The 19,868-nt window shown below is 39.9% G+C and overlaps 1 protein-coding gene across 5 annotated transcripts in view; it reads right to left on the reverse strand.

The window, feature by feature from the left end:
• The window catches only part of SMURF2 (SMAD specific E3 ubiquitin protein ligase 2), a 117,765-nt gene that overhangs the window by 97,232 nt on the left and 665 nt on the right, over positions 1-19,868 (reverse strand). The gene's annotated exons all lie outside the window — the stretch shown is intronic.

Here is a 19,868-nt window from a genome sequence, read left to right on the forward strand (position 1 = left end):
CAGTAGTTATTTATTATGGCCTAAATTAATCCCTGGCTTCTCCTGAAACAAAATGAGCGAGTCATTTATTGCAGAAGCATCAAAACTACCAAACAAAGCAAAAATTAAGTTTATTCTCTTTTGAATCAAGAGTTATCACACATTACCACTAAGAAGGACAGACCTTTTAAATTATGTTTATCAGCCATCCCTTTCTAAAACTTTTATTCATTTAATTAACAGATCTATTAAGCACTGTGTGTATACAAATATTAGTATGAATGAGTCTACAGCTATAAAGAAGTTCACAGTGCTATGGGGAAAACCTTAACCAACCAATTTTAAGTTGAATTTTACTTATTTATTTATTTATTTATTGAGACAGGGCCTTCCTCTGTCGCCCTAGTTGGAGTACAGTGGCACACTCAGGACTTACTGCAGCTTCGCCTCCCAGGCTTAAGAGATCCTCCCACCTCAGCCTCCCTGGTGGCTGGGACTACAGGCATGCACCACCACGCCTGGCTAATTTTTTTGTATGTTTTGTAGAGATGGAGTTTCACCATGTTATCCAGGCTTAAGTTGAATTTTACCCTTTATTTTTTACTTTGAGATAGGTTCTCACTCTATCACCTGGGCTGGAGTACAGTGGCACCATCACAGTTCACTGCAGCCTCAACTTCCTGGGCTCCAGTGATCCTCCCATCTCAGCTTCCCAAGTAGCTGGGATCACAGGCACACCACCATGCCCAGCTAATTTTTGTTTTTTTGGTAGAGTCAGAGTTTCGCCAGGCTGGTCTCGAACTCCTGAGTTCAAGCAATCCACCTATGCTGGCCTCCCAAAGTGCTGAGATTACAGGCATGAGCCACTGCACCTGGCCTTAAATTGAATTTTAAATCGATATATTAAGTAATACAATGAGAAGTATGCTAAAGTAATATAGGAGAATAAATAAGGGTGTGCTAGATGTTTTGTTTTCTATTTACTCCTCCAGATCTATTCTCCATCCTTTACCCTATGCCCTAGGAGGCTGCTGTCATGTACTACATAAACTGGGCTCCTTTGTTCTCTGGCTTTAAATTGGGTTCAATAAATGAGAAGCAACAACCAGGGTCTCTCTGGACTCCTACAACTACCCTCTTACTTTGCCCTTGCTGGGCCAAATACGGTGCAACTTCCTAGCATTGCTAGTCCCTAGGTGCTGCACTATTCCTTGCTGGATTCCTGTAACCCTTCCCATACCATTGTAAATACTCCCTTCATTACACTCTTTGACCTAAAGTAAGAGTGTTACTTGTTTCCTATCAGGATACTAATAGAGAGGAACACCTAACTCAGCCTGGGGAAGCCCGGGAAGAATTCTCAGAGGAGATAATGCTTCAGCTACGTTTTTTGTTTGTTTGTTTTTTGAGACTGAATCTCAATCTGTGGCCCAGGCTGCAGTGCAGTGGTGTGATCTCAGCTCACTGCAGCCTCTGCCTCCTGGGTTCAGGCGATTCTCCTGCCTCAGCCTCCTGAGTTGCTGGATTATAGGGGCGCACCACCAAGCCTGGCTAATGTTTATATTTTTAGTGGAGATGGGGTTTCACCATATTGCCCAGGCTGGTCTCAAACTCCTGGAGTGCAGTGGTACAATCTCGGCACACTGCAACCTCTGCCTGCTGGGCTCAAGCCATCCTTCCGCCTCAGCCTCCCAAGTAGTTGGGACTACAAGTACGCACCACACACCAGGCTAATTTTTGTAGTTTTTGTAGAGATGGAGTTTCGCCACGTTGCTCAGGCAACCCACCTGCCTCAGCCTCCAAAGTGCTCGGATTTCAGGCATGAGCCACTGTGCCCAGTCTCAGCTATGTCTTAAAAGTGGAGGACCAAGCATGGTGGCTCACACCTGTACTCCCAACAATTTGGGAAGCTAAGGCAGGAAGATCAATTGAGCTCAGGATTTTGAGACCAGCCTTGGCAACACATCAGAACCTCATCTCTACTAAAAATAAAAATTAAAAAAAATTAGCCAAGTATGGTGGCACGTATCTATAGTCCCAACTACTCAGGAGGTTGAGGCAGGAGTAGTACTTGAGCCTGGGTGGTCCAGGCTGCAGTAAGCCCTGATCAAACCACTGCACTCTAGCCTGGGTGACAAGAGCAAGACTCTGTCTCAAAAAAAAGGAAAAAAAAAATGCTGAGTAGCCGGGCACGGTGGCTCACGCCTGTAATCACAGCACTTTGGGAGGCTGAGACAGATGGATCACCTGAGGTCAGGAGTTTGAGACCAGCCTGGCCAACGTGGTGAAACCCTGTCTCTACTGAAAATATATATACACACAAAAATTAGCCAGGCATGGTGGCAGGCGCCTGTAATCCCAGCTACTCAAGAGGCTGAGGCAGAAGAATTGCTTGAACCCAGGAGGCAGAGGTTGCAGTGAGCCAAGATCATGCCACTGCACTGCAGCCTGGACGGCAAGAGCAAGACTGTCTCATTTAAAAAAAAAAAAAAAAAAAAAAAAAGAGCTGAGTAGATTAGGCAGGAAAACTAGGTGGAGAAGGAGGAAGGAGGGTAACAGCATCTGAGGCCACAGCACTGTCAAAAACTTGGAGATACAAGAGATTATGAGATTTAAGAAAAGACAAGTTCAGAATGGTAGAACACAGCGGTATGATAGGAAGGCTAGGGCCAAACGATAAAGAGTTTTGAGATGCTGAGGTATTTAATAAATCTGTTTTCTATAATAAATAAATTTGAAGAAAAAGAAAATTCAGAGGAAGAAAAGAGGAGAAAGCTATAGTTTAAAAGATAATTAAGAGACACACCAACCCAATATAATGCGTAGACCTCTTCTGGATTCTGATTAAACAAATTATTCAAAAAGGGAGAGGGGAATCAGGTACAGTGGTATACAGCTGTAGTCCTAGCTCCTCTGGAGGTTGAAGCAGGAGGATAGGTTGAGGCAGGAGGACTGCTTGAGGCTGCAGTATGCTATGTTCACACCTGTGAACAGCTAGTACACATTAGTCTGGGCAACATAGTGAGACCTTGTCCCTAAAAAAATTATAATTAAGAAAAATAGAAAAGTGGTGAGGAAGACGAGGAAGAGAATAATTGGACATGCATGTCTTTTTTTGTTTTTATTTTTTTTAATTCAAGACAGGGCATCACTATGTTGCCAGGCTGGTCTCAAACTCCTAGGGTTAAACAATCCTCCTGCCTCAGCCTTCTGACTAGCTCGGATTACAGACATATGCCACCATACCCAGTTGGAAATGCATCTCTTAATGAGATGGATGGGGTTTTCTTACTTTCAATTACTTCGTGTGTTTATTAATGACTATTACTTATTGCTGGAATGAGGGTACAACATAAATTCGAATCCCATTTTTCATTTTATAAATATAAATGCTAAGAAAACCTATTCAAATAAGTAAGTAGATAAGAATGAAATAAATTTTGTTATAGTAATGCCATTAAATTTTCTGAGTTAAATGCCAAAAAAATTACCAAAATCTATGATTTTTAAAAATTTTCTGGGAAATGGCATTTGACTTCACTATTCCTTTTTTTTTTTTGAGATGGAGTCCCGCTCTGCTGCCTAGGCTGGAGTGCAGCAGCACGATCTCGGCTCACTGCAACCTCTGTCTCCAGGTTCAAGCAATTCTCATGTCTCAGCCTCCCGAGTAGCTGGGATTACAGGCACGCACCACCATGCCCAACTAATTTTTGTATTTTTAGTAGAGACAGGGTTTCACCATGTTGGCCAGGCTGGTATTGAACTCCTGACCTCAAGTGATCTGCCCGCCTCAGCCTCCCAAAGTGCTGGGATTACAGGCATGAGTCATTGAAATTTTTCTTTTTTTTTTTTTATTTTTTTAATTTTTATTTATTTATTTTTAATTGAGACAAGGTCTGGCTCTAACGCCCAGGCTGGAGTGCAGTGGCACAATCTTGGCTTACTGCAACCTCTGCCTGGTGGGCTCAAGCCATCCTCCCGCCTCAGCCTCCCAAGTAGTTGGGACTACAGGTATGCACCACACACCAGGCTAATTTTTGTAGTTTTTGTAGAGATGGAGTTTCACCATGTTGCCCAGGCTGGTCTCGAATTCATGAGCTCAAGCAATCCACTCCTTTAGCCTCCCAAAGTGCTGGGATTACAGGCATGAGCCACCACTCCTGGCCCTATAAAAATTATTTTTAATGATTAGCTAAAACTTGATCAAGTCCTTCAATTTTGTTGAAAACTAATGAAATATGACTTATGAAAAGATGCTACCCAGTCATTGATATTACCGCCTTCTCACCAACATTCTGATTTGTCTCTCTAGTGGTGTGGAAGGCCTCGCACCACAATGTACTATTTAGGATGTCTCGCCAATGTGCCTTTCTTTGTAAAGTGGAAAGTAGAAAATATGAAAGATTAATTGTAGAATCTAGAAAGCCCCCTTAGAAATACCTACAGGCTTTCATTATTTTATTTCAGCCTCATTGCATACCCATTAACTCTAGCACTGACTGTGGTTATTTCATCCATCAAGTCCTATCTGTTTGGTCACCTGCAAGTTCCCTGAAAGCAAGATAAAGGTCTTAACCTCTTCTTAAAATCCTAGAACCTACATCTCAGTGTTAGGTGCAGGTAAGACTCCCAGCAAATGTTTACTGAATGAATATGTAAATATAAGCATATTTCATCATTATTCTTAGTCTTCTTTCTTGCTAGAAAAAAACATAATTTTGGGTTAACTAAGCTAGAAATCAGAAGAAACTAAAAAAAAAAAAAAATCAGAAGAAACTGGGAAAGAGAAAACTAAAATACATGAACCTTCAAATTTTATCACAATGAACTTTCGGTACATCCATCCTCATTTTCAAAGAACTAGAATAGAGGTCGGGTGCGGTGGCTCACACCTATAATCCCAGCACTCAGGGAGGCTGAAGCAGGCAGATCACCTGAGGTCAGGAGTTTGAGAGCAGCCTGGCCAACATGGTGAAACTCTGTCTCTGCTAAAAATACAACAATTAGTCAAGCGTGATGGTGGCAGACACCTGTAATCCCAGTTACTCGGGAGGCTGATGAAGGCGAATCGCTTGAACCCAGGAAGGGGAGGTTGCGGTGAGCCAAGATCACGCCATTGCACTCCAGCCCAGATGAGAGTAAGACTCCATCTAAAAAAAAAAAAAAAGATTCAGGGAACAAATTTTGTCAGATAAAAGGTGCTCATTTCACTTTCACTGGTTCAGATTACCTACAAAGATACCTTGGCAGACACAGTGGCTCATGTCTGTAATTCCAGCTACCAGGGAGGCTGAAGTGAGACGACTGCTTGAAACCCAGAGTTCAAGACCATCCTGGGCAACAGTGAGACCCAGTCCTTAACAACTTTTTTTCTTAATTAGCCGGGCACAGTGGTGAGCGCCTGTTGTCCTAGCTACTCAGGAGGCTGAAGCAGGAAGACTGCTTGAGCCTAGGAGTTCCAGGCTGTAAGTGAGCTACGATCATGCCACTGTACTCCAGCCTGGGCAACACAGTGAGACCCTATCTCTCAAAAAAAAAAAAAAAAAAAACAGGATCTCATTAGTAATTAAATGACACAATAAATGAGAGTATCTTAAAACCACAGAGCTCTGGAAAAAAATGTTAAATTATCTTCCTAACATTGACAGACTACTTACATGTGACTTTCCTTAGATGATAATCCAGAAACAGATTTTATTCCAGTGAATGTTAGTGATCTTCATTTTGTTAAGAAGCAAAATTTGCAGAGCGTAGTAAAATAGTTCTATCCATCAAGTCAAATATTGACAAATGATACTTCAGTTCTATATCTTTATAACTTAATGTTGTTGAACTTACTAAGGTATAAATGTTAGTTAATTCAATAATGACATCACAAAGAGAGATCTTATTTGTTTCAACTGAGGTCCCTGGGATCACGAAAGCCTATTTTCAATTTCATCATTCTTTAATTCACAAGTGGCTCACACATGTAACTCCAGCATTCTAGGAGGTCAAGATGGGAGGACTGTTTGAAGCCAGGAATCTGAGACCAGCCTGGGCAACATAATGAGACTCCATTTCTACAAAAAATTTAAAAATTACACCAGCATGGTGCCACATACCTATAATATCAGCTACTCAGGAGGCTGAGGCAGGAGGATCACTTGAGCCCAGGTAGTCAAGGCTGTAGTGAGCCATAAGCCTGAACGACAGAGTGAGACCCTGTTTCAAACAAAAACAAAAACAAAAAACAAAAAACACACCCACACAATTTATTGAAGTACTACGTATCCAGTACTATGTTAGAGATGGTATTTTGAATGTATCAAATGCCGTTTTACTTTTAAGTTTTTTTTCCATCCTTCTTTCCTTACAAAAATTCCCCACGTTCAACTGTAAAAAATCTCTATCAACCTTATTTATGGTATTAGATTCACATAATTCTGAATACTCTTACCAACCAATCAGAAAAGAAGAACTTTTCTTCTTCACTGAAGGAAGAAAGTTACATGTAAAGCCTGATGACACAAAAATCACGAAAATAAAAACAGAACTAATTACTAATGTTTGCAGCTCTACTATCTACTCCTACAACATGTAGCATTTAAAGAGTTTACATAAGAAAGCTCACACTAAAGTATGATTTTTCATTAGACACTGGAGTCAAATTTTCAGTTTCTAACTCTTCAACACCATTTATTCCAAGTACACTCATTTAAACTTTGGGTTTCAGTTTTACAGGTTTTTACATACCCTGACATCTATCAGTGCAAAAATACCCCCATCTACTGGCAAGAGGTGACGCTACAGGCTACTTTTGAAAGTGCCAGCATGCTACAGGGGAATTTATCGAGTCATAAAGACTTCATCCAAACAGCTCCCCCATCTACAACCCAACTCCCAAAATCCTGGGCCATCCAAACGATTCCCCAAAGCTCTTCTACTTCTTACCAAACACTGGGGAATGGAAGGAACAGAGAAGTACAGTTAATCGGTTAAATGTCTGCCATATTAAGATAAAAATTGTTTATAAAAATATATTTTTAAATATTTAAAATATTGAGGCCAGGTGCAGTGGCTCATGCCTGTAATCCCAGCACTTCGGGAGGCTGGAACGGGCATATCACTTAAGATCAGGAGTTTGAGAAAACAACCTGGCCAACATGGTGAAACCCTGTCTCTACTAAAAATACAAAAAATTAGCCAAGCATGGTGGTGCATGCCTGTAGTCCCAGCTACTGGGAAGGCTGAGGCGGGAGAATTGCTTAAACCAGAGTGGCAGAAGTTGCCGTGAGCTGAGATTGCACCACTGCACTCCAGCCTGAGTGACAGAGCGAGACTCCGTCTCAAAAATAAAATATTGAAAACATTTGATTAAAATACTGAAATATAAATACCTAATTATATTTCATTATATGAATACTTCATGATATGCTGATATTCCAAGGTATACAAGACATTTATGCCTTTTTTTTTTCTTGCCTAGCTAGGATTTCAATCCAAAATGCTTACTTTAAAAGACATGTATCATTTAAACAAATACATATTAATCATTATTAATGCTGTACCTGCTCTTATAAAATATAATTGGTTTTGACCAATTTCTTTAAAACAAAATCTGTGGTCAAAAATGACAAAGTATGTCTACAAAAAACTTTACACCTTTAACAGTATCTTTCATGTACATTCTTCCATCATATTGCTAAAATAAATAAGACTTGCCTTTTTTTTTTTAAGACCATGTCTAGCTATGTTGCCCAGGCTGGTCTTGAATTCCTGGGCTCAAGCGATCCTCCAGTCTCAGCCTTCTAGATAGCTGGGATTACAGGCACACACCGTCACACTTGGGTTTTTGTTTTTTGGGTTTTTTGGGGGTATTTTCACACCTGGTTTTAACACTGTCATTTTAAGCATGCATTTATAACTAAAGGGACAAGCACAGAGAAAATAAGTGATTTGTTTAGACGCAAAAAGCTTATACGTGGCATAACTAGGATATGAACCCACATTTTCTGCCTCCAATTCTATACTCTCTACAACATTCTGACTACCTCTCATAAAACTACCTGTCATAAAATGACCAGGTACGGTGGCTCATGCCTGTAATCCCAGCACTTTGGGAGGCCAAGGTGGGTGGATCACTTGAGGTCAGGAGTTCGTGACCAGCCTGACCAACATGGTGAAACCTCGTCTCTACTCAAAATAAAAAATTAGCTGGGTGGAGTGACAGGCCCCTATAATCCCAGCTACTGGGGAGACTGAGACAGGAGAACTGCTTGAACCCGGGAGGCTGAGGTTGCAGTGAGCAGAGATCACGCCACAGAACTCCAGCGTGGGCAATAGAGTGAGACTGTGTCTCAAAAAAAAAAAAAATTACTAAGTATATCTTACATAGAAAATAAGAGCTACATTATGGATTTCTGCTTTGTGACGGTGTCCAGGAATGCATGGTGGTTAAAAAAAAAAAAAAAAAAATCTGCTGACTGGGCGCGGTGGCTCTTGCTTGTAATCCCAGCACTTTGGGAGGCCAACATGAGCTGATCACCTGAGGTCAGGAGTTCAAGAACAGCCTGGCCAACATAGCGAAACCCCGTCCCTACTAAAAATACAAAAATTAGCTGGGCGTAGTGGTGGGCACCTGTAATCCCAGCTACTTGGGAGGGTGAAGCAGGAGAATCACTTGAACCTGGGAAGTGAAGCAGGAAAATCGCTTGAACCTGGGAAGTGGAGGTTGCAGTGAGCTGAGATCGTACCATTGCACTCCAGCCTGGGTGACAGAGCAAGGCTCTGTCTCAGAAATATATATATTTTTGTGTGTGTATATATATATACACACACACACATATGCTTACATTTCAATAAAATTAAGTTTCTTCCTTTCTTTTGCCTTGTAGAAAAAAAATATACACATAAAGCTGGGTGTGGTGGCTCACGCCTGTAATCCCAGCACTTTGGGAGGCTGAGGCAGGTGGATCATTTGAGGTCAGGAGTTCAAGACCAGCCTGGCCAACATGGTGAAACCCTATCTCTACTAAAAATATAAAAATTACATGGGCATGGTGGCATGTGCCTGTAGTCCCAGCTACTTGCGGGGCTGAGGCAGGAGAACTGCTTGAACCTGGGAGGTGGAGGTTGCAGTGAGCCAAGATCTTGCTACTGCATTCCAGCCTGGGCGACGGCAAGACTCCATCTCAAAAAAAAAAAAAAAAAAAAAAAAAAAGAAAGAAAAGAAAAGAAAAGAAAAGAAAAGAAAAGATACACAAATAAAATAATGCAAGTAAAAACAGGCCAGGTGCAGCAATGACTCAGGCCTGTAATCCCAGCACTTTGGAAGGCCAAGGCAGGGGATCACTTGAGGCCAGGAGTTCAAGACCAGCCTGGACAACACAGTGAGGCCCCATGTCTACAAAAAAATTTTAAAAATAAAAAAATTAGTTGGGCGCAGTGGTGCATGTTTACAGACCCAGCTATTCAGAATGCTGAGGCAGGAGGATCATCTGAGCCCAGTTCAAGATTGCAGTGAGCTCTGATTATGCCACTACACTGCAGGCTGGGTGACAGAGACCCTGTCACAAAAATACTAATACAAGCAAAAATGATAAATACTCATAACCCAACCCACACTAACACACCAATCACCTCCCTTCTTTTCTGTGGCCACATTTTAGATATGTTTATTCTTTATATCCTACCTTTTCCAAAAATGATTTGAGGGGACTGCTGGTAAACAGGTAAATTTTGTTAAGTCCTGGTTGTTGCAATCCTCTTTCATCACATCAGTAAGAGATGAAAAAGACTAATAATTAAGAAATGTAAGGTTCATAACAGAAATTCTGAAAGGAAAACTACAGGGCCCAATCTAGGCTTTTTCTGATTTCTTGTATCTCCATTCATGGTACCACATAATAAAAATAATATCTGTCACAGATCAAAATTGATAAATACTTATTGGTTGAACAAATTAAACAATGGCTCCAAAGTATTACAAGATCCTAAATCAAAGACTCAATTTGTTTGAAAGCTACTTTATTTTAAAGCTATAGTAATCAAGACAGCATAGTGTTAAAAATAAACTTAAAGGGTAGAATCATAAAGAAAACAGAAGAGAGTCCAGAAATAGAATTCTATGTATACTGTTAACTGACTGTTTGTTTGTTTTGAGACAGAGTCATGCTCTGTCGCCCAGGCTGGAGTGCAGTGGCGTGATCTCGGCTCACTGCAACCTCCACATCCCGGGTTCAAGTGATTCTCTTGCCTCAGTCTCTCGAGTAGCTGGGATTACAGGCGACTGCCACATACCTGGCTAATTTTTTATTTTTAGTAGAGACGAGGTTTCACCATGTTGGCCCGGCTGGTCTAGAACTCCTGACCTCATGTGATCCTCCTGCCTCGGCTTCCCAAAGAATAGGCATGAGCGACTGCACCTGGCCTGTCAACTGATTTTCTACCAAGGTGCTAAGACAATTCAATGGAGGAAACAAAAGTATTTTCAACAAATAGTGCTACAAAAATGGAATATCCATATGAAAATCATGACCCTTACTTTTCACAGCATATTAAAAAATTAACTTGAAAATAAGTTTAAATGTATGAGTTAAAATTATAAATAATGCGGAAGAAAACACAGTTCTAAAATCTTTAGAACTCTGGGTTAGAAAAAGACTTAGGACTCAAAAAACATGAACCACAAAAGAAAAAAATTGATAAACAGGTTTCATCAGCATTCAAAACTTCTTCTCTTTGGGACATCTTTTAGGGGAGCAGGGGGAGCAATGGTCTAGGAGAAAATATTGCAAAGTATACATCTCATAAAAGGCTTACAACCAGAATTAAATAATTCTCAAAACTCAACAAGAAAACAATCCAATTTTAAAACATGAACAAAAGATTTGGATATTCACCCACGATTACATGGACAATAAATAAGTTAATTAAAATATGCTTAAAACTGTAGGTTATAAAGGAAGTAAAAATTAAAGTACAATGAAATATCTGTACCTACCAATTAGAATGGCTAAAATCAAAGACAGACAATACCAAGTGCTGACTAGGATGGGGTACTACTAAAACTCATACAAAGCTGGTTGGGGAACTACTGAAACTTATACAATGCTGGTAGAAATGCAAAATGGTACAACTTTGAAAAAAAAAATTTTTTTTTTTTTTTTTTTTGAGACAGGGTCACCCACGCTAGAATGCAGTGGTGTGAGCACAGGTCACTGCAGCCTTAACTTCCCAGGCCCAATCAGTCCTCCATCAGCTTCTCGGGTAGCTGATACTACAGGCACAGGCCACCACACCTGACCAATTTCTATATTTTTTGTAGAGACAGAGTTCTGCCATGTTGCCCAGGCTGGTCTCAAACTCCTGGGCTCAAGCAATCTGCCCAGAATTTTTAAAAGTTAAAATGCATACTTTCCGTATGATGCAACAATTCCACTCATTTACCCAAGGGCAAGAAAAACATGTTCACAAAGAGCCATGTACTCAAATGTTTATTAGTAATGGCCAAAAACTGGAAACAACAAATGTCTGCAGATATTTACAAACGGATAAACAAATTGATGTACAATGCAATATTCCTTAGGAATGAAAAGGAATGAAGTACTGATATTCAGCATGGATGGATCTCAAAAGCATCATGCTAAAAGAAGCCTCACCCAAAAGACTGCAGACAGTACGATTCCATTTACACAAAATCCTAGAAAAGGCAAAATTATAGTGACCGAAAACAGATCAGTGGTTGACAAGTTCCGGGTACTGAAGAAGACAACTGGAGATGAAGAGGTAAGAGAAAATTTTTGGGAAGAAATGGAAAGAGCACTGCATGATTGCAATCATGCATGCGGTAATTCCTCCCTAAAAATGAATCATCAAGGTTTATTTAAAAATTTAAACTTTATGTCTGCTATCAATTTTCGTGTAAAACCAAACCAAACTGCCAATCAAACTTAAGATTATCTTTTGACACATTTTAACATAATATCAAATGTGGTTTTAAAAAAAGGTAGTCAACGCCATCAGAAGCTATTCTGAAACAGTTGGTCTGAAACTAATCTTATCCAGAAGATTGCTCATATTTAAAAAAATTTTAATGAAATAAAATTGCTCACTTTCTTCAACTACTTATATGTTAGATAGAAATCCAAGAGAAAAGAAAAATTTTAAGTGTTAACATTCAACTGTAACAAGTACCAAACACTGATACCTAAAAAACTAGCCATCGGCTGGGCGCGGTGGCTCATGCCTGTAATCCCAGCACTTTGGGACGCCGAGGCAGGCGGGTCACCTAAGGTCAGGAGTTCGAGACCAGCCTGACCAACATGGAGAAACCCTGTCTCTACTAAAAATACAAAATTAGCTGGGTGTAGTGGCACATGTCTGTAATCCCAGGTGCTCGGGAGGCTGAGGCAGGAGAATCGCTTGAACCCAGGAGGTGGAGGTTACAGTGAGCCGAGATGGTGCCATTGCACTCCAGCCTAGGCAACAAAAGCAAAACTCAGTATCAAAAAATAATAATAATAAATTAATAAATATAGAGATGAGGTCTCACTATGTTGCCCTGGCTGGTCTCGAACTCCTGGGCTCAAGTGATTCTCCCACCCTGGCCTCCCAAAATGCTGGAATAACAGGCATGAGCCACCACGCCCAGCCATAATTGTTCTAATCAAGCAAAAATACATATAACTGCATTCCTAAATACAAGCAATAACAAGGATTAGAAAACACAATGTAAATCACACAAATATAAATTATCTGAAATTAAATTCAAACACAGGAAGAAAATTATAAAACTATCCTGAGCAATATGGGCCAAAGCTTAAATAAATGTAAAAACATAGCATGCTCCTGGGTGAGAAAACTACACAAACTTAGATATCTCTTTTTCCCAAAGTATAGCAATTCTAATGATAATCCCCATGAAATGTCTTTTTTTTTGAGAGACAGTTTCACTGTCGCCCAGGCTGGAGCGTAGTGGCATGCTCTCGCCTGCAACCTCCACCTCCTGGGTTCAAGCGATTCTCATGACTCAGCCCCCCCAGTAGCTGGGATTACAAATATGTGCCACCACGCCCAACTAATTTTTGTATTATTAGTAGAGACAGGGTTTCACCATGTTGGCCAGGCTGGTCTTGAACTCCTGACCTCAGATGATCCACCTTCCTCAGCCTCCCCAAAGTCCAAGGATTACAAGCGTGAGCCACCACGCCTGGCTCCAATGAAATTTCTTATTAAGCTTAACAAGTTTAATATTTATGTGGAAGAAAAAATAAAAATAGCAAAAAAAAAAAAAAAAAAAAAAAAAAACTGGGAGGCCAAGGCAGGCAGATCACTTGAGGTCAGGAGTTTGAGACCAATCTGATCAACATGGTGTAAGTCTGTCTCCACCCAAAAAAAAACCCAAAAAAAATTTAGCTGGGAGTGGTGGCATACACCTGTAATCCCAGCTACTAGGGAGGTTAAGGCAAGAGAATCACTTGGACCCAGGGGTCAGAGGCTCCAGTTAGCCAAGATCACACCAATATGCTCTAGGCTGAGTGACAGAACAAGATTCCATCTCTTAAAAAAACTGGCCTAGTGAGAATATTAAACGAAATTATAAAGCTACAATAATGAAAACAGTATGGCACTGAACAAGAGCTATATCTGACAATCATAATTAACATAACTGAAAAGATACTACATCACTGTGGTAAGGAAGAATTGGTTAATAAATAATGACAAGATGGCGAAATAGCAATTGAAGGGGAAATAGTTTATTAAACCATTTTTAAAAAACATTAAATATAAAGTACTTATTTATCAAACTTCTTGAAAAATAAGGCCTTCCAAGTATACAACAGGAAAAACAAAACAAAAGTTGGACAGATTTTGAATCCTAAGATAACACATTTCTACATATCCAAACAATGACCAAAATTAAAAGACAAATAATTCACCATGGAAATGTTTGCAGCAAATATGACAACAGATTAATATATTTGTAAGTCTCAGGTAGATCAATAAGAAAAGCACTAAGGCTCTAACATAACTAAGACAAGGCCAAACAAGTCAATGAAAATAAATATGATTAGTAAATAGGAAAATATTCTGCTTCATGAATGTTTAAATGGCACATGCCATAAAATTAGCAAAAAATTTAAAACGCAATTAGCTAATGCTTATAACAGAATAGTAAAAAGGGACATCTTTATTTACTGCTGCTCTAAATAGGCCCAACTCTTTTAAGAAGCAGTCTGAAGGAAAAATTAAACACGAAACCTTAAAAATATCCACACACTTGACCTCAGTAATACTATTTTTATGGAAGCATCCTAAAAAAAAAAAAAATCCTTTTAAAAAAATCAAAGTTACCTACACCAAGATGTTTACAGTAATTATTTGTAATTAAAAATATGGAAATAAATGTTCAAACAAGAAAAAAATCTGAACGACTGTTGCTGTTGAATCTTCTTAACCAGTTATCCTAAAACCAGTCTTCACGGCTCCCATTCCAGTCCAGCCTCCATACTGCTCCCAGATTGTGTCTAAACAGCATATATATCAAAGCTTAAAATCCTGCAATGGTTCCCACCACCTTAAAAAAAATAAACATCTTGGCAAACTACAATAAGGTCCTAACTAGGTTGGTCCCTGTCTAGAGCCTCACCTCTTGCCACTCACACCCAATGCATTAGCCATAAAGAACACATGCAGAACTATTCTGAACTCTTTATAAGCTCTCCAGCATTCATTAAATAAAATGCCAAAAAGGTCTTAATCCATGCTCACACAAGGATCCTAACTTCATGGCACTTAAGGCATAGGAACAATAAACGCCCATCAGTGGGTTAGGTCTGATACTAGAAGAAGAGTTTCTTAGAGTCACAGAGGACAGTTCAACTCAGGTAAGGGAAGGTTCTAGGGATAACAGTAATCTTTGAGTTGAGCCTTAAAAGATGGGCAAGTATTGCTAGGGGCAAGGGCGATTCCAAGTGAACAGAATGTGTCAATTTTATTTTTCCACACAAATTCTAATAAACTTGTAATAAGCTTTCTAGACAACTTTGGTTGTGACATGTACTTCTCCAACTTTCAGTTTCTCCTACTACTTAGAGCTACTATGAAAATTAAAAGTGGTAATAGATATGAACTTAACACAGCATCTGGCACTTAAACTTTCAATACATGTCAACCACACAGAAACATGTACAATGCTGATTACAATGGTGTATTTCAAGGGTTCAGCATTCTTAGACAAAGAAAGTATCAGTAAACAAAAGTGAAGACAAAGAGAAAAACTAGTAAGAACAAAGTTAAACAAACGACCTATCACCATTTAGCCAGGGTGAAATACTTCTCTCTACAAGCCCTAATGAGATCCTCACGTTACATATTACAACAAAACAATAATTTATATTCATTTTATATTGAATCATGAATAAAACATTAAGTTCTACTAAGTATGGTCTATTTGAAAAGAGGAGGACATACTACATCTTTAAGACTCTCACCAAAAAAGGCTAAAATAGGCCGGGCGTGGTGGCTCAAGCCTGTAATCCCAGCACTTTGGGAGGCCATCCTGGCTAACACAGTGAAACCCCGTCTCTACTAAAAAAAAAAAATACAAAAAACTAGCCGGGCGAGGGGGCGGGCGCCTGTAGTCCCAGCTACTTGGAAGGCTGAGGCAGAAGAATGGCGTAAACCCGGGAGGCGGAGCTTGCAGTGAGCTGAGATCCGGCCACTGCACTCCAGCCTGGGCAACAGAGCGAGACTCCCTCTCAACAACAACAACAAAAAAGGCTTAAAATAGGCCAGGCATGGTGGCTCACACCTGTAATCCCAGCCAGTTGGGAAGCCAAGGTGGGAAAATCACCAGAGCTGGGTGGTCAAGGCTGCAGTGAGCCAGGATCGCTCACCACACGCTGTTGCCACTCCACTCCAGCATGGGCAACAGAATGAGACTCTGCCTCAAAAAAAAAAGAAAAGGTGAAAATAAAAATCTTGTATGCCTAAGTATGACCCTTCATTAATCTTTAAAACTAAGTTATGTTAAATGAGATGTCAGTATGTTATGATAGTAATAGCTCAACCAACAAGAAAAAAGTGAAAGTGATGACTAAAATACACAGATTTTATTACGAATACCAAACTACAAAAAGGACCTTAGCATGTTCTACTGCCTGCCTGAAGAGGGTTAGACTAGAAGACAGAATTTAAGAGAAAAGGAAGGAGCTGAACTACATGGGCTCCCTCCTCAGAAACCAAGAAAATAAAATGAATTGGGGACATTCAAATCACTAACACCTGTAGTATATAAAAGTCATCATGGGCCGGGTGCAGTGCCTCACGCCTGTAATCCCAGCACTTTGGAAGGCCAAGACGGGTGGATCACCTGAGGTCAGGCATTTGAGACCAGCCTGGCCAACGTCGCAAAACCCTGTCTCTACTAAAACTACAAAAAAAATTAGCCGGGTGCGGTGGTGGGCGCCTGTAATCCCAGCTACTCGGGAGGCTGCGGCAGGATAATCATTTGAACCCAGGAGGTGGAGGTTGCAGTGAGCCGAGATCGAGCCACTGAACTCCAGTCAAGAGTGAAACTCCATCTCAAAAAATATGGTCATGGTGTATAGGCATCATGGTGTACAGGCACACTTAAAAACTTGTGAAACAGAACAAAGCTATAATTTTTAAAGCCTTGAATCGATCAAATATGTAGTGAAACAGGATTAAGATGCTAGCATATCTAAAGGGAAATTTTTAAAGTTAAATTTCCTTACATTATAGACAAGATTAACCTCCTTATTGCCAAGGACTTTGAAATTAATAACATGAGAAGCAGCATACAAAAACATTAAATGCATAAAAAGGTCTGAAATAAATGTTCTGGAGGAGTAATGTTATTCTACTTCTCCATACCCAAGAATTTAAAATACTAGAAATTACACTAAACTGCTTTTTCTAGCCTTTGGTTTTCAGAAACAATAATGGTGTAAAAAATTATCCCAAAGTTTTTACTGTAAAGAATATTTTTCTATCCAAACCATTGTAAGAAAAGCCTGTATCAGATAGTCATATAAGTATGATACAGAAATTATACATTTTGTAATAAATTTGTTATAGAAATAGTAGTTGAAGTTGACAGTGTTACCATACAGCCCATTTCAATGATCGTATGTTAATGTGTCATAAAGAACAGAAGTAGCTTGATGGATGAAATCGGATTCTAACCCCCAGTTGCCTGAGGAATCTAAAATTTGGGATCAAATTATTAAATTAGCCCCACCTTCTTAGCATTGACAAATACCAAACAGTTCACTGATTGTGGTTTTAAGAATAATATGTGGAAAGGTCTAATATCAATTGTGGGCAGAGATCTCATGGTTCAAATATTTCCTCTTGTTCAGAAAGAGAGTGTATGAGTGAGTGTGTGAGTGTGTGTATGTGTGAGTGTATGTGAGTGTGTGCGCGCGTCACCATGTAAGAAATGTTTATACCTTTCAGTAAAGGGGCAATTCCACAATAAGGTTATTATCAACTAACTAAAGTTTATACAACATCTTGAAATCAAAGGTACTCTATAAATTTAAAATACTAATATGGTATTAACTTAAAGCAAAGAATAATAATTTTAAAACACCTTATAGCCCAAGGGTATTGTAAACCAAATATAAATTCACTGTGAGATCTGTCTTTTTTTAAGTGATTTTTTTTCCTCTATTAGGGAACCCAGATCTAAATGAACTGTTAAACACTTAGTCTAAAGGTACGCCAAACATTTCTTAAGGTCTTAACAAAGAATCAACTTTTTTTTTAAACAAAATGAGGCCTAGGTTAAATATTTTATTTGGCTTCTCAAGATGGACTGAGAAGTTGGGCACCAGCTCCAGACCAATTCCTGGACGCACATCAAACACAGCCCCGTCATTTATCCAGTCAGTCAAAACAATCTTTTCCATCTAACCCTTTAATGTTTATGTCCTAAAAAGCTGCTAATTGAATCCAGCTCTTGAGATCTATTTGCTAAAATCTATACCATCTAATTTGTAAATGATGAACAAAAATGGAAAAAAAAAAATGTTAACTTTCCTGGCAAAACAGAAGAGACTCCACTGTAACCAAAGAAGGAAGGACAATGTTTTTAATATTTGTCAAATTTTGAGAGAAAACGATTCAGAGACAAACAGTTGTAAGAAACTCAGAGTACCTCAAACTGTTTTTACTATTAAGAGGACACAGGGTATTTAAAACTCCTCAGAAAAACCTGAAACAAAATCACTATAAATGTAGTTCAATATTCCCTCTTCCCCTAAAATATAAGCATAATCTTTCCTCTTAACAAACTTTAATTATAAATTTTTATAACGTATCATAGGTAGTACGGAAACCACAGATAAACACTTTAAGATCTACTGAGTCATACTAAAAACCTCAACTAACTTTATTTGAAGAAAATCAAAATCCCTATTTTTTCCCTCATCTATATAGCCCAGAGGAAAGTAAATGGAAACAGCCAATTTCTGATGCTTTCTGCACACCTGGGATCACATGTTCTTTCCACGATCACTGACTCCAGATAGCAACAGCAACAGATAAACTCGAAAGCAACAAAGATCCCCTATAAAGGTTTCCATTGTCTCCTCCCAATATAAGGACACTGAATGGGGGGGAGCGGGGGAGAAGGGAGAATACAAGTATCCTGCAATCCAGGTTTTCCATTAAGAACCACTCAGTTAATGATTCCTTGCAATTTTCCCTAGGGAAAGGAAAACTGTCATGAAGGTAATATATTATTTAAATTGCAGCCAACATACATTCAAGCTAAATTCTCAAATACCAAATTCACTGCAAGTTTTCACCCAGCAAGTTCAGCCAGTGGACTGAGATGTGACACACAAGCATTCAACTACAAAATTAGTCCAAATAAATCTCAAAGTCTAGTGTGGGCAAACATAATTACAGTTTATTCGTACACGTGCACGCACACACAAATCCTCTACGGAAAATTATCTTTCTCACCACTCACCCGAATATAAACGTGGACAATTTATCAGGGGTAAATGGTGAAGGTAGAATAACGACGTGATTTCAATTCCTTTTCAAACCAAATACAAGTGCTCCTAAAATGGGGGTGGCATGTCCATGTAAGAATACCAAAAATGGCACTGTAAGTAAAACGTACCTGTAATATTAAAGATTTCATGCACCTGGAATCATAAACACTTTGTAAGTGTAGTCTTCTATCTGACAACCCCTCCGGACATTCTTTTCCATTTAGAAAAAGGAAGGGGCAGGGTGGGGAGAGTAACAGAAAGTTTGCTCTAAAGTTTGTATGAGGACATACTTAGAAATGTACCCCCTCCCTCCCCCCAAAAAAGTGTGTTTTTAAAGCAGGTCGGGAGTTAGAAGTGAGACACGAGTTCTGCGGCCTACAAGGAACAACCCCAAACATGCCACCCTACAATCAGACACTTCCAAACCACAGTGTACAATGAGCCCGAGCCGTCGAATCAGACAGGCACACCGGAAAAGTCAACCTGTCTCCTCTCCTCAGAGAGACGTGAGTTCAAGGTGTGTGGCCCCGGCAGCGGTGGCCGGCGGCGGGGAGTAAAGGTTTTTCATGCGGGCATAAGTGGGTGTGCAAGGTAACAACCCGGGAACACACACGCACACCCTCCCGTTAAGCGCTCCATCTTTAAGGAGTGTTTACTGCGCGCAGCCAGCAACCGGATTCAATAATCCTCGCCACGGGAGCTCTTCATCCCCTTCACGATCCCACCTGGGCGGTAGCCCAGGGGCTGCTCCCCGAGACCCGGGAGGCAGCGTCGGGCTCCTTGACCAAGACTTTCCGACCTGAAATCCGCCTGCGATGCGAACCGGTGTATCCTCCCCTCCACAAAAGACCACCCCCACCCCCCGCCCCGAGT

The sequence above is a fragment of the Papio anubis genome, chromosome 17, assembly GCF_008728515.1.
Source record: "Papio anubis isolate 15944 chromosome 17, Panubis1.0, whole genome shotgun sequence".
NCBI lineage: Eukaryota > Metazoa > Chordata > Mammalia > Primates > Cercopithecidae > Papio > Papio anubis.